Raw genomic sequence first — 15,037 nt, 5'->3', positions numbered from 1 at the left:
TACTAGGCCTCTACGCACTAAGCTACAGAGCCTTCTCCTACTCTATGACCCAAAGACACACTTTACACTTCGACTCACTCCTTCATCAATTTGTCTATTCCATTAACTTCACTTCCTTCTACACTTAGAGCCTCGCTCCATTTATACAATCCCATGGTCCGCGGACCATGTGTAGATCTATCAAGCCGAAATTATATTACAAAAACAAGGGTAGACAACCCCTTCATTCTATTATGACTTCACGTTCCGCGCCCACAAATTGTGAAGTCTTTACAATGGACTTTGTCAAAACTTGGGGTTTAAGCTGCAAAACATGCCTTGGGGGGGATTCCGTGCCCAATAGGCGCCCAACACAAAGATCATGGCTCACCCTCGAGTCACTCTGTCGATGCGGAGATCTTCATGCAAAGTCCCTCTAATTATACTCGAACAGTTTAAAGGTCAGCATTGCACTGAGCGTCTGCCTTCTGAATCTCCTGTACCCGCTATTCTAAGACCATGGTGTCAGAATTGCTTCCCTGCATCTGTTCCTGCGTCCCCTACATTTGTGTGATCTCCCCTTCAATTGTTGATGTAATGGTGAAGGCCTCATCAATCCAAGGCTGATGCGCACCTTCAGAATTGCTTCTCGGTGTCATGCGGTGTCCACTTTCTCTTTTAGCGCTTTGGACTGTTGCATTCACTCGAGCCTCTGAGTGAGGGCCACTGTCTACATGGTCCCTTTGACGATGTCGTACTGCTGCTGGAGCTCACGCACCTCTGTCTCTAAGTGCTAGATGTTAGGGTCCTCCTGTAGATTCGTGAGGACCTCAAATGACTCCTCCAACATTCTAGTGCAGTCCCTTACTACACTATCGATCTCTTCCAACCCTGATGTAATAGTACTGACACATTGTTCTTTTACTTCCGAAGGGGTGGACGGCTGCACCTTCAACCACAGCTCGGCTATCTGAAGGTTCAGCTCCAACTGAACCTTGGTCATTTCTTCTCGTGCTTTGTGCACCCCTGCTGCTAATTTACGGATGTGTGCCTCTCCTGGTGCATCTGCTGGGATGGCTAGCTTAGGGACCATCTGACAGGCTTCTTCCAGTACTTGTACCATCTACCTATTCTGCGACACCACTTCATCGCGTTGTAAGCTCAACTGCTCCATGTTGATCTTTTTCTCGCTCAGCACTTGCAGCACGTGGCTCTCCCTAGCTTGTAGTTCTATAGTAATCCCATCCTGTAGAACATATAGTGTCTCCCATGGGAGTGCATCCAGGTTGATCCTGATACCTTTTAGTGTGCTAATCGTAGGCCTATTGGCCTCATTTGTTGTAACTAGTGCCCCTTCTGGAAGCACTATTTTATTTTTTGTTTGAGCATGTAGCATCTGCTCTGTTGTAGTTGTTCCTACTGTGAGGCTGGTCGAAAGGGTACTAGCCTGAGGAGTGCACACCTGCAACTCCTGAAGCTACGATCTGAGGGCCCCCGACACAATGTGATTCTCTTGCGCGATGTTTTGGAGGGCCTCACAGGTGACGTCATGCATCGTCTTGCCGATGTCATGGAGATCACCTTCAGTAAGGGTGATCGGGTCGATAGACAACTTTGATGCCTTGACCTTCTTACGCGGCCCCACCCGCTCACTCGGGCATTGGCGCTTCAGTTGTGTTGACGCGGTTTGTGGGTCTGCACTGCCCTCCTCTTCCTCTGTTTCCTGCCCATGTGAAAGGTGACTTCTGGCCCTCACACACCTTCTCAGTTGCCTCTTGCGCTGTTGCTGCTGCTACGACCTTTTTTTGTTCTGCTACTATATGTACAGTGTCCCGCACCTCTTGCGCTTTTGCTGCCACTTATTCTTGCCTTCTCTTCTCTACCAACTCTGCCATGCACAGTTTGGCCTCCTCTTTCTTCTTTTGTGCCGCGGACTTATCCACCACCACGATGTCTGAGGTGCACCACTCCGATGGCCATGTCTCCAGTACATAAAAAATTACATCATTTGTGGCTACGAAAGGTAGCTTGCTCCATTTCTTAGTCAGGTCCTTGTGCGCTCAGATATATATGCTATGGAGGTCTGCTTTAAATTCTGCAAAACCTTGCAGGCTGTTGTATATAGTGGGTGATAACCGCGGCTTGTGGTTAATCCCCATTCTGATGTTCATTTCCATGAAGACCCAGAATATCTTATTGTCGCAGATCCGGTTTGCGTCTTTCATGGCCCACAGTGAAGCGTACCTCGCGGCCTCTGGAAAATCCCTGTCAATTGTGGGGAACTAACTATCCTCCGAAAATTCCCCTGCCACGAGCACTATGGATAGCAGAAGTGATGTATAGCGGAATGTTTTTCCTTGTTCCTGGGCCTCATGGCAATATTCCAGGAATTCTTTACATAAGAACTCAGACCAGTTGAACTAGACCCTTTCTATGCACAGCTCAACAAGTGCCACCACTGGTGCGGGTACCTCGTCCTCGTGGCACTTGCGCATAACTTTACTCACCAATATTTGGGTCGCCACTTTAACTGCTTTGTTGTTGATGCTAGATATGGTGTCGCCCCTTTTCTTCTTCTCCAACTTGTATTTCTTCTTCATGGCCTCTGCGATGGCCAAGTCATTTCTCTTCCCCTTCGAGATGTCTGCGGGGTCCTCTCCTTTGCATGGGAGCCAGGTAATGTGGTGGATTAAGTGGCCCATGATGGGGATGGGCTCCTCCAGCCAAAAACATCTACCATGCACCAAGGCAGAGCAACTTCTTGATGATGAATATTACTATTAGGGTGTGGTGGAAATGCAACACCCAGGGCAGGTTTAATAACCCTACCTTTTCCACTCCGCGTAACCACTTTCATGGCTCTAATTCGATAACCCCCGCCGTGGTGTTCTTCTTGGGCTTCATGAGCTGTGCGGTCTCTAGATGAGGGAACTTCTCATGGTCACTGAGATCCCAATCTTCAAATTTCAAGTTAGTTACCCACCCCAGGTGCATGCCCTCAAAGATGATGTCGTCCGGGAGGAGCGGGGACTGGAGAGAGCTCTTGCTCTCGTCGAGATCTTTGGGAACTTTTTCCTTCCCCTTCCATGGGGGGATATAGGTACACAGCTTTGTTGGAGGGTGCATAGGCTCAGTTTCCTTCACCATGCCTTCGTCATCATCTTCTTCAATTATAAGGTCCTCCAGGTCTTCCTCCTCCTCGTCGGTTTCCAAGTTAACTGCTTTCCCTTTCTCCTCCATCGTTATCCTAGTGGGCAACGGGTTATGAGAGGACACATGTATAGGAATCATCAGTTGTTTGTCTTTCTTCAGCCTCAGCGTGTGTGGTGACTTAGGGATTTCGGCCACAATCCCGACACCTTCAAGGGAATCCCCCATAGTCAAGGCCTGCGCTGCCTCTTCGGTGGTCATCTTTGCAATTTCCCTAACTTTTTATGATGCTACCATCTTGCTGGTCCAGAAATATTTGAATTGCGTAATCAGGGGCTTAATCAATGCTTGGCATAGGGAAAACATATCTCGGCTCAGAATACGTGGGGCATACAACATCTCAATTCACAAATGACCAAGTGTTGTTTTCTAGGAAACCCTTTGTAATTTATAGCGCCTTTTGAATTTGAATTCGACTGTTCCCCCCAAATCCAGTTCATTAATTCTCCCTTGGCAGCATATTTTCCCATAAAGCGCATGTTAAATGCCTTCCCCTTGCTCCATTTGGTCTCAAATCAAGCATCACATTGTGAATAGTGACTCCAATGGTCACTTTCCAGTAAACCTGCGCAGCAGCACAGCTCCCCTTGCACAGTCGCGGACCTTGTGACACTCTGCTTCTACGCGCAAATCCAACATCGTGCAACTCCTAGGCATAGTAGCACACCTCCTTTCAATTTCCTAGAGTGCTAAGACTGTACTTCCCATGGCTAGTCAGGTGGTCGCACCACCTTTATATGGTTTCATCTAGTCATCCATCACTTTTCCTGGAAAATACCCACCTTGTATTGTTATTGTCTTTGTCGCACACTTTATCATTGGCATTGTGCCACCATGGTTGATCCATTTAGTAGTATGTGGCCCAATCCAAGGCATCAGGCTTATCAATTCTCAATAATAGTCCCCAAATTCATCGATGTGGTCGTGCACACCTTGTTTTATCACCCTAGGTTCTATATCGAGAAAATCCTTTTTGATCCCATCATCAAGCTTCTTGGCTTCCGCTTCCAACAGAGTGCTTTTCTCCCTTAATCACACACTATCTTCCATAAGTTCTTGGAGCCTAAGACCACCATATCAGATTTCTTCCTCAAGTCCCAAGTGTTCAGCTTCTTTCAGTTGCGTGATCCCTTCTTCTAACGCTCCACGAACCGTCGTATCTGTCGGTGCTGCTATGCGCGGACTAGGCATTTTATGCTCTATGAGGATTATAGCATTCACTCCATCCTCCAGCCTCGGAGGCACCTGCGCTGTCAATTTCTTGCACATGGTTCTATAAGCCCATAGAAACGCTGGTATGCACAGGTCCCAATTAGTCCGCTGCCCATTGTGGACCTTGTTCAGTGCTTCGCATACTTTGTTAAAGGCTTCTGCATGGATAACCTTCTGCACACTTGGTCTTTCCATACTTCAGGGTTCCAACCAAAGGGTTTGGCTGCACCATTGCCGTGCCCACACCTGCTTACTTACCATGTCTCCTAACGTGAAGGCTATGTGCATCTGCACAAGGTTCGTACCATATGCCTGTATCCATTTGGACAGGTGAGTGCACGGACCGTTTCATCCGGAAATCTTGTTTTTTAATCACATCTGAGGCTTCCCAAACCATACGCACATCATTCTCCTACATTCGCGCCAGTCCTTGAAGCTTCCTTAGTGCGTACCCCAGCACCTTGCAGGCGTAGCGTGTAGTACCCATTTCAAAGCTTCGAAATGTTGTTGTTTCGACACCTCTCCTTCAAATCTGTTCATAAAGTCATTTGCCTCACTTAACCCATCATACGTAGGTAGATCCCTTACCTCTGTTGATACGCAGCATAGCGATCTCATCATCATGTTATAGTTCATGTGTTTACCTCATGTAACTGGTTCTGCCATCGTTCTATCTCCTCGTCAGAATCTGATGTGCAGGAGCTTTCGTGCTCCCATGAGATTCATCCATCCATGGTTGGATTTACCTAGTCTTTATCTCACGTGGCTATCTTGTAGATGCATTCCAAGTCATTGTCACTTTCATAGTCACGCACGGGCTTCGTGTAGCGTGATCCTTCTGCAGGCTCCAATGGTACAACTACGCGCAGAGACTTTCTCTCAAAAATCATCTTACGCTTCTTTAGATTTATCAACCCATTCATGTCAATGGCCCAATCTATTCCTAATACTATAGGGTAGGGATTTCTATCATCAAAAATCTCTATCACTTCAAAATCTGCCAGTGCGCTCGCCCCTTCAATATCCACTATGATCCCCTGTAATCTTCCCATAGGTAAGATCTTTTCTTGGTTTGCCATTCATAGTTGGATAGGAGACCATTGGAGCATAGGCCTTCCCATGCACTCCCATGTCTATTTCGGCAGAACATTTGCATATGATCCCAGGTCCAGAATCACTTGGTCCAACCCATATTCTCCAATTTGCGTGGTTAATCTCATCTCCCTTCTTGTCCTCGTCGTGTGCTTTCTGAGCTTCCGAACTATGCACGATTCTCTTGGCACAATCCCAACGCATCTATTTATGATTTCCTGCAACCCCTTTACAGCCTTGTTGTCGCACAGTAGCTTCATGCATGTTTCTAGGAACGTGGTTAGCATCAATGGGTCCATTTTCGGCTGCAGTCTGTCTTTTCTTCCTGAAGTGGAGGCATCAGCAAAGCTCTTCCTGGCTTCCATGAAGGTTTCCTTAGCACGCTCCAAATCAAACAATGGTTCTTTCATTGGAGCCTTGCGAACCCAGGTACTCTCTTCAGGCTGCTTGCCTTTGTCATCTCCTATCGTAATTCAACTTTGGAGCACAATATTCATTGGGTCTTCCTCATGTGGCTCAAATCTCATCATTTGTAGGTTCTGAGTCGGGGAAGGTTGGAGCGCTCCTTTATCACGTAGCCATGCTATTAGTATGGGACAATCCTCCATCTCATGATCAAACAATGTAAAATACAGGAATGATGGACATGTCGAATTCATACAATCGCAGGCATAATGTCCTGGCCCTCCGCAATTGTAACATATCAGTTGTCTGCGACCTCTTCTAGGTCCTCCTCCACCTCGGCCTCATCTGCACCATCCCTGCATTCTGGTCAAGGGGCTGGGTTTCGGCCAAGACTTTGTAGGTGGGAGTCCTATCCATCATCAACTCATAACTTCTATAGGTGCACTCATCATTTCCCACTGATTTACAAAAATTAAAGCACAACTGTTATGAATTCTGTGTTTACTTTTGCAACAGATGGCAGCTATCCATAGCAAGCTTTCCTCCTATTTGAAAAATCGTGCACCACAACGCAGGAACTGTGCTAGGTCCTACTTGTGACTTTGGTCTCAATGGAATTGGTCCTCCTCCCATGAGCTAATTCGTGAACACCGGGCAGTGGTCCTTATCATGTCCCTGACCCTTGCACTTTACACACCATACCTCGTCACACACTTCTAGGTGAGCTGTCCTGTGTTGATTCAGACTCTGCATCTCAAGGCACAAGTTTTTCAACTACGTGTGAAACTACTGAACTCCTAGGTTGGGATCCTGTATCAGGGTCTCACGTAGTCTCATCGTGATCTCCAAGGCCTCGGTCTGATTTCTTAGCCTCTGTTGTGATAGCATGTTCCTTAGATGCGGTTTGAAGGATGCTACAAACCATTCGTGATGTTGTCCGTCTGCCAACGTCATGTTAGCTTTGTGAATTGTGCACTTCATTCTATGATCCAACTCCCAAGGGGTCTCGCTTGGTAGCATTATGATTTCCTTGAACCCAATGATTGACTGCGCCTTTGACTTTGGCCTGCTAAATTCTTTGTTTAGTGTAGTTTGGATATCCGTGATCCCCGCATTCGGATTGTCATTGGAATGCTTGATGTACCAGGTCAGCTCGTGATCCTGTAGAGCGCTGACCAATGTTGGCTTCTTTATATTGTCATATGTAACTCCCTGCACTTCCCATACAACTTTTATCACGAACCAAAACTGGTCCAGATATTCATTTCCTACTCCCTTGAACACTGGAAACTTTATCGTGCTTGCCATATCATCTCGTGGTCGTGGTGGAGGTGGTATGGGTGAAGATGGGGGTGAAGACGATGAAACTGGCAGTGGTGTGGGTGGCGATGGTATGCGCGAAATCCTCTACCTTATTAAATTGATCACACTTCTTTGTGAGACCTTCGCGAGCTCTTCCTCATCCCCTCGCAGAGGTGAAATCAAGGGGCTAGTTTCTAGTTCTGCACTACCTTTGTTTATGTAGACTCTCCCACTTCGCGTAGCCCCAAACATCAATTTATTCGCATAACCTGCTTTTCATAGAGTAGCATTTTAATCGAACTGTTTAAGGACTTAACGTACCTCGCGGTCCTTTGAGGAAGCGTCGCTCTGCCTTGCTATAACTGACTGAAGTATCTACTACGAACTTAGTGATGAATCCTCCTATTATCAGCTTATTGGGGCCTGACCTAGGTTCAGAGGTGATTTAGCCAAACAAATTCTGGTACTACTGGCCCTTTCGGCAACAGTCTGTGGAGCGTGGATTGAGGTCTCACCTGAAGTAGTATGGGAGGGTGCTAGAACCAGATTTCTGCACCCTGGAGATGTCTTATGAGTTCAAGAGGTCCGCGGTTCGACCCTCCGCACACGTCACTACGTGCACTTTCCCGTACCTTGTAGCCTGAGATATTGCCTTCGTGTAGCCTTACTTAGGGGTCGAACATTGTTATTACCCAATTCCTTACTAGTATTCCAATGTTAGTTGATTATTTTAGCCTACTTGCGTGCTTTAAGTTATACTTATCAACAAAAACTATTCATACCAGTGCGCGTAGTAAATAAATAGTATATTTGAAATTTACATCAAACATGCATTAATCCAAGAACAGATACATGAATTGGTAACAAAACGTTTCTTTATTAATCTCTTCTTTGGTTACAGACTCAACTCTGCCCTGCGCACTCAGCTATAGGGGTCCACACACTCAGCTGCAGACTACTAGGCCTCTACGCACTTAGCTGCAGAGCCTTCTCCTACTCTACGACCCAAGACACACTTAGTCACTTTAAGTCTATCCTCTCTTCTTGCTTCCTTATTGCTCTTTCTTACACTTAGAGCCTTGCTCTATTTATACAATCCCATGGTTCACAGACCATGGGTAGGTTGACATTACATTACAAGACTAGGGCGGACAACCCTGTGACTCTATCATACATTTCGTGCTCTGCACCCATAATTCACAGAGTCTTTACAACAATATCAGGTCAAAACTTGGGCTTTGAACCCTAAAACATGCCTTGGGGGGATTCCATGCCCAACAGGCCCCCAACACAAACATTGTGACTCGCCCTCGAGTCACTCTATCAGCGTGACAATTTTTACATGGGGTCCCTCCAACTATTCTCGAACTGTGCTAAGGTCAGCAACGCATTGAGCTGCCACTTGCTAAATCTGCTACATCAGCTATTCTGAGACCTCTATGTCTGAACTGTTTCCATACATCTGTACTAGTATCTACTGCATATGTTTATATTCCTATGCCTTTGTCTAGTTCCTTGGAGTGTGAAGACTATGCTTCAGCCATCTAGTCAGATAGCCGACCCACCAGTGTAGGGCTTCAAGTGGTTGCCATTCACCTTGCCTGGTAAAGGTTCTCCATTTAGTTTGACCAGTTGTACTGCGCCTTCGTCTATTTCTTCCTTCCACGTATGGTCCTAGCCAATGCATTATGAACTTTCCCCGGAATTTTTCAAACTTGATGTCATACAACGGGACTAAATCATTTGCCTTGAAGGTGCGGAACTTAATATGGCGATCGTGCCAAGCCTTTTCATGCTGCTTTTTTACCTGCTAATGAAAACTAGCCAAGAACCCTTCTTCCTCAAGTTCTTCTAATTGCACGAACCTTTCTTCCAGGGCTTTGTGGTCCATCATACCTGTGAGAATGGCTATTTGTAGAGTAGGTACAATATACTCTATTGGCATGACAGCTTCCATGCAGTAAACTAATCGAAAAGGTGTTTGTCGCGTCAGTTTCTTGCACATTGTCCTATAAGCCCATAGTACTTCAGGTACGCGCAGGTCCCAATCGTTTCGCTGCGCGTTGCACACTTTGGTGAGTTTCGTCTCTAGTATTTTGTTGAATACTTCTACTATCCCATTGGCTTGTGGGTCATATGTTGTGCTTTTATGATGATACATCTGGAACCCTTATATGAGCACGTTGATGGTTTCGTTCAAGAAATGTGTTCTGCGATCACTCATTGATATTTTCGGACAGTCAAATCAGGTCCACACGTTTTCAAACAAAAACTTTGCAGTCATAGCAGTCGTGCAGTCTTTGATTGGCTGTGCTTCCACCAAGCATATCAGGTACTCCATCGCAGTGATGATGTAGCGTGCGTCCATTTTTCCCTGAGGTTTGATGGGTCCCATAAAGTTGATTCCCCATTTCTTAAATGGCTACAGTTTCATTTTTGGATTCAACGACATCTCGTCCCTCTGCGATGGTTTTCTGGTCCTTTGACATATATCGCAGGCCTTATAGTGTGCTTTCGAATCCTAGTGAAGGGTTGGCCACCACAACCTTGTGCGAAGAATCTTTTGTGTAGTTGCTCATCCTGCATAGTGTCCTCCTGCATCGCCCCGATGTGCTTTTGCGAGGATATGATTTCGTTCAAATTCAGGTACGTACCTTCACAATATCTCATCATTTCCCATTTTATATAGGTGCCTCGCGATGATAGAAAAGTCTCCCATGCACACTACCAATTCCTTCTTCTGTTGGACGAAGTATTCCTTCAGTGCGGTCCCTCTTGTCAGAAAGTGGATTATATCTTCGAAGTACCCGTCTGCAACATGTACAACAAAGAGTTGTGCATCAGGTAATCCTTCCTCCAAACTAGTAGGTTCCTTGCCTATCTCAATACGCGACAAGTGATCCGCTCCTACATTCATGCATCCAGGTTTTACCACAACCTCAAAGTCATATTATTAGAACAATAAGAGCCACCTACATATGTGTCCCCCCAACATAGGCTTATTGACCAAGTACTTTAGTGCGGAATGGTTTGTATACATTTTGAAATGTCCTCCTGGCAAGTAGTGCTGGTATTTTTGGAGCGTGTACACCATCGCCAACCCCTCGCGCTTAGTTGTGGAATAGTTCTTCTTAGCTTTGGTTAATCGACGACTTGCAAATGCTATAGGGTGATACAAGCCTTCTCCACCTTCTTGTGTGAGCACTGCTCCCGGCAATACATGATGCATCAACATGGACATGAAACTCCACATCCCATTTTTGGAAGACCAAGATTGGAGCGGAGGCCAATTTCCCCTTTAGGACATCCAGGCTCTTCATGCAATCATCATTCCAGCAAAATGTGACATCCTTTTTTAATAGTTTCTCCATCGACGCGGTGATGGCGTAGCTTTTGATGAACTTCCTGTGGTACCCTGTGTGTCCCAAGGTAGCGCGCAACTGTTTAACACTTCGTGGTGTTTCCAAATTTAGAATAACTGCAATCTTTGTGAGGTCCACCATCAGTCCCTGTTTTCAGACTACATGTCCCAACAGTTTCCCAAAGGGAACGAGGAATGTGCACTTCTTAAGGTTAAGCACAATCTGGTGTCATCGGCAATTATCCAACATCAAGCATAAGCTAGCTACGTGGTGCTTAACCAATCCAAAGATAGTCGAATCATCCAGATAGACCTCCAGGAACTTGTGGATGTATTCTTTGAATGTGGCAACAATGATGCATGAAAAGATGGCTAGCACTTTATTTAACCCAAACGGCATATTGGTGTATTGAAAGCATCCCCATTCCGTCGTGAAGGTCATCTTGCTCCTGTCTTCTAGTGCAATTTTGATTTGGTGGTACCCTGAGAACCCATTCGTGAAAGAGTATGCTTCTTGTCCACCAACATTTTCCAATACTTCATCTGTGAATGTGTTATCACTGACAAAATTTCAATGCCAAATGTCTGCAAATAAGCACATGAATCCTTTTTAGCAGTTTTGCAGTGCAACATCTTTTAGGTGATTTCGTAGCGCATAATTCATATTTTTGCATTGGTTGCGCTACGAAATGGGGGATTTTTTCGAATCCATAGCAGCTGTCATGCAAAATAGCTCTGGGGTGGATGCACTTTACAGGAGGCATGCTCTCAAGCTCCTGCGTGTATGCTTGTCATCAGTTCTGAATCTGAAGGTGATAGTTTTAGTGATTGCAAGGTACCACCTCAGGTTAAAGGCACCCTTGTTGTTTGTCCCATGGTAGCTGTTATTCAATGGAGGAACGACATTGCTCGGTTTATTGTTGAAGGAAGCACTAAAGTTTTAGTTTATCATGGCGCAAATGATGAAAGATTTACAAGATAAAAGCAGCTTGGAATATCAGCGTATGTCTTGGGATGCTCTTCATAAAAGTATCATGGGCTTGTAAACAAAGTGAACGCATCAAACATTAAAAGCATTATCCTAGCTTAAATGCCATTCCGCTAGTTGGCAGAAGCATTACAGCACAGTTGTCTGAGCTTGACATTATAGCAAAACAAGTGGAAGCAGGGGAAGGCCTAGTCATGTCTCTGGAAGTTAGTCTTGGAAAACGAGAAAATATTTTGGAAGTTGGACCAAAGAATGCTTCTCAGGTAACTCTTGCAAGTCCCGTGCTGAATGAGGGAGAGCTAGAGCTACTGAAGAAAGATTCATATTTGAAGGCTCGCAGATTACCAATATTTTTGATATCAGCAAAGGTCTTGATGGATCTTTGGAAAAAGCAATAAATAGCCTCTGTGAAGCTGCAGATGAGGCTGTTCGAGGTGGTTCACATCTGTTAATCCTCAGTGATCGTGCCGATGAATTGGAACCAACTAGGCTAGCAATTCCTATTCTTTTGGCAGCTGGAGTTGTTCATCAACACCTCATTCAAAATGGCTTGCGTATGTCAGCATCGATAATTGCTGATACAGCTCAATGTTTTAGTACACATCATTTTGCTTGCCTAATTGGGTATGGTGTGAGTGATGTTTGTCCATATCTGGCACTGGAGACATGTCGTTAATGGCGTCTGAGTGCTAAAGCTGAAAATATGATGAGGAATGGGAAAATGCCAACAGTTACAATCGAGCAAGCTCAGAAGAATTTTGGCAAGGCAATTAAGGCTGGCCTCTTGAAGATACTCTCAAAGATGGGTATCTCGTTGCTTTCTAGTTATTGTGGAGCACAAATTTTTGAGATATATGGGCTAGGTAAAGAAGTGGTTGACATAGCATTTTGTGGGAGTTTCTCCCGAGTTGGTGGTTTGAATATGGATGAGCTGGCACGTGAATCATTGTCATTTTGGGTGAAAGCCTTCTCTGAGGATACTGCTAGGAGGCTTGAAAACTTCGGCTTTATACAGTTTAGACCTGGAGGTGAATATCACGGAAATAATCCAGAGATGTCAAAATTGTTACATAAAGCTGTTCGTGAGAAAAATGAAAACGCATTTTCAGTCTGCCAACAACACCTTGCTAACCGGCCAGTAAATGTCCTTCGTGACCTCCTAGAATTTGCAAGTGATCGGCCTTCTATTTCTGTTGGGAAGGTCGAACCAGCTTCAGAAATTGTGCAGCGCTTTTGCACTGGGGGCATGTCACTTGGTGCTATTTCAAGGGAAACACATGAATCGATTGCCGTGGCAATGAACAGAATAGGAGGAAAATCAAATTCAGGGGAAGGTGGTGAGGATCCTATGCGTTGGAGACCTCTATCAGATGTAGTTGATGGATATTCATCAACATTTCCACACCTTAAAGGTCTTCGAAATGGTGACACTGCCACTAGTGCAATTAAACAGGTTGCTTCAGGTCGGTTTGGTGTTACTCCAACTTTCCTAGCTAATGCAGATCAGTTGGAGATCAAGATTGCACAAGGAGCAAAGCCAGGCGAAGGAGGGCAACTGCCTGGAAAGAAAGTCAGCACTTACATAGCAAGATTGCGTAACTCTAAACCTGGTGTACCTCTGATATCACCTCCTCCACATCATGATATCTACCCTATCGAGGACCTTGCGCAATTGATGTTTGACCTTCACCAGGTCAATCCAATGGCAAAGGTTTCTGTCAAGTTTGTAGCAGAGGCTGGAATTGGAACTGTTGCCTCTGGAGTTGCAAAAGGCAATGCTGATATAATACAGATATCAGGACATGATGGGGGCACTGGAGCAAGTCCAATAAGTTCTATCAAACATGCAGGTGGTCCTTGGGAGCTTGGTCTTACAGAGACACATCGGACACTTACTGAGAATGGGCTGCGCGAAAGGTGTGTTCTAAGTTTTGTAAAATTTTGCTTAGTTCCTTATTTTGAAGGCATGTAGACCCTGCTATACATATCCAAGGTAAAAAGGAGTTTTGCAATCAGGTGGCAGAGCAGTAAAAATCTCAAGGGAAATGGAAATTGTTTAAAACAGTTTCGCAGTTTCGTAGCGCGCTACGAAATTGCGAAACTGCTGTAGGTGTTGTTTTTAAAACACAGGCAAAAAGTTTGAAAGAAGAATCAGAAATTTGCAAAGGGAACACCTCAGTGACATGGAAGGGATCAAAGGAATCTGCTACAACCATTCAACATATGCCAGGTGTACCTTTAACAAAAGGTGAAATCTTTTAACCTAAGTTTAGGATTTTTGGTTATAAAGCCACTTTATTCTCGGTGATTAGGGTTTTGAGGGAGCTGCATACGAGAAGTTGGTTGGCACACCTGTCCATCAAAGAAGCTTCCAACATATCAGAAACATGGTGATGCCCTATATTCTTGGCTCATTAAAGACTTAAAGTACCTGCTGCTGAATACTTGAAGTGATGGAGGACCAGAACCGAAAATTTAGGGATATTCTCAGCCAACATGGAGCGGATCAAAGCCTTCAGTATCCAAAGCCAACATGGGACATTAATTGCTCATCTCATGCCATCTCAGCCAAACGAAGAGGAAGCCAAGTGTCAAAGCTGCAAGGAGGAATCAATTTATGAAGAAGATAGAGTTAGAGTTATAACAAAATTAGAACTCTTTAGAACTTCTGTTAGTGGTTATTGTATTAAATAGTTTGTTAAAAGCAGATAGGTGTCATTAGTGGCAGTCATCGAGCTCCCCTCATGCTGGAGGAGGAAGCCCCAAGTAGTTAGAGTCATGTTTCTATATATAGCTGAATGATCGATGTAATTAGGGTTGGATGTTTTGGAGAAGACTGTTTTGGTTTATGTATAAACAGATTTCAGTAATGCAAATGATTGTTTTTTCTTCTCAGGATTCACAAAGGATCTTCTTGTTCAAATGTGTGATGGTATATTTTCTTTAATGTTCTTTTACAGTTTTGTTAATGCATAATCACTCAGAACTCATGGATCATGCTCTGACTTCCTGTATGCCTTTGCAAACTGTGGTTTCAAAGTTATGTTTGAACATTTAGATGTTAAGTGCCCTGATTTCTATGAAAAGATAGTGTTATTGTTCACTGAGATATGAGTGACTCCATAAGCCCAATGGGAATCAATTCAATGTTGTCCAGCCAGCATACTTGTTCATGTGTCTTATAAGAGTTAGCCATCTTGTCATTAGTCAACATTCATAACCTTTGAGAGAGCCCTCTCAGACTAAGGAGGCTAAGCCTTAGTCAAAAGCCTGGTTTGAAATAGTTACACAGAGTCTTACTGATAAGCAGCCTTTCAGTGCTTGATTTTGTGATAACAGAATGGTGTCGGGAATGGGTCGTGTACACAGGCATCATTCAACTTCCCAAGGTCCATGCATATTCTTATCCTGTCATTCTGCTTTTTATCTTGTACTACCATAGGGCTCACCCAGTCGGATTCTTCCATCGGCTCAATAATTCCAACTGT

The 15,037-nt window shown here is 44.7% G+C and overlaps 1 pseudogene; it reads left to right on the top strand.

The window, feature by feature from the left end:
* LOC149153346 (ferredoxin-dependent glutamate synthase, chloroplastic pseudogene) overlaps nucleotides 1-13,521 on the top strand; it is a 66,786-nt pseudogene extending 53,265 nt beyond the window's left edge.
* Nucleotides 13,522-15,037: the final 1,516 nt, after the last annotated feature.

Source organism: Pinus tabuliformis, chromosome 9 (assembly GCF_031772625.1).
Source record: "Pinus tabuliformis cultivar Carrire ecotype Pingquan chromosome 9, CPIR1, whole genome shotgun sequence".
Lineage (NCBI taxonomy): Eukaryota > Viridiplantae > Streptophyta > Pinopsida > Pinales > Pinaceae > Pinus > Pinus tabuliformis.
The sequence above is the reverse complement of the archived record's forward strand: the minus strand, read 5'-3'. Positions and strand labels throughout refer to the sequence as shown.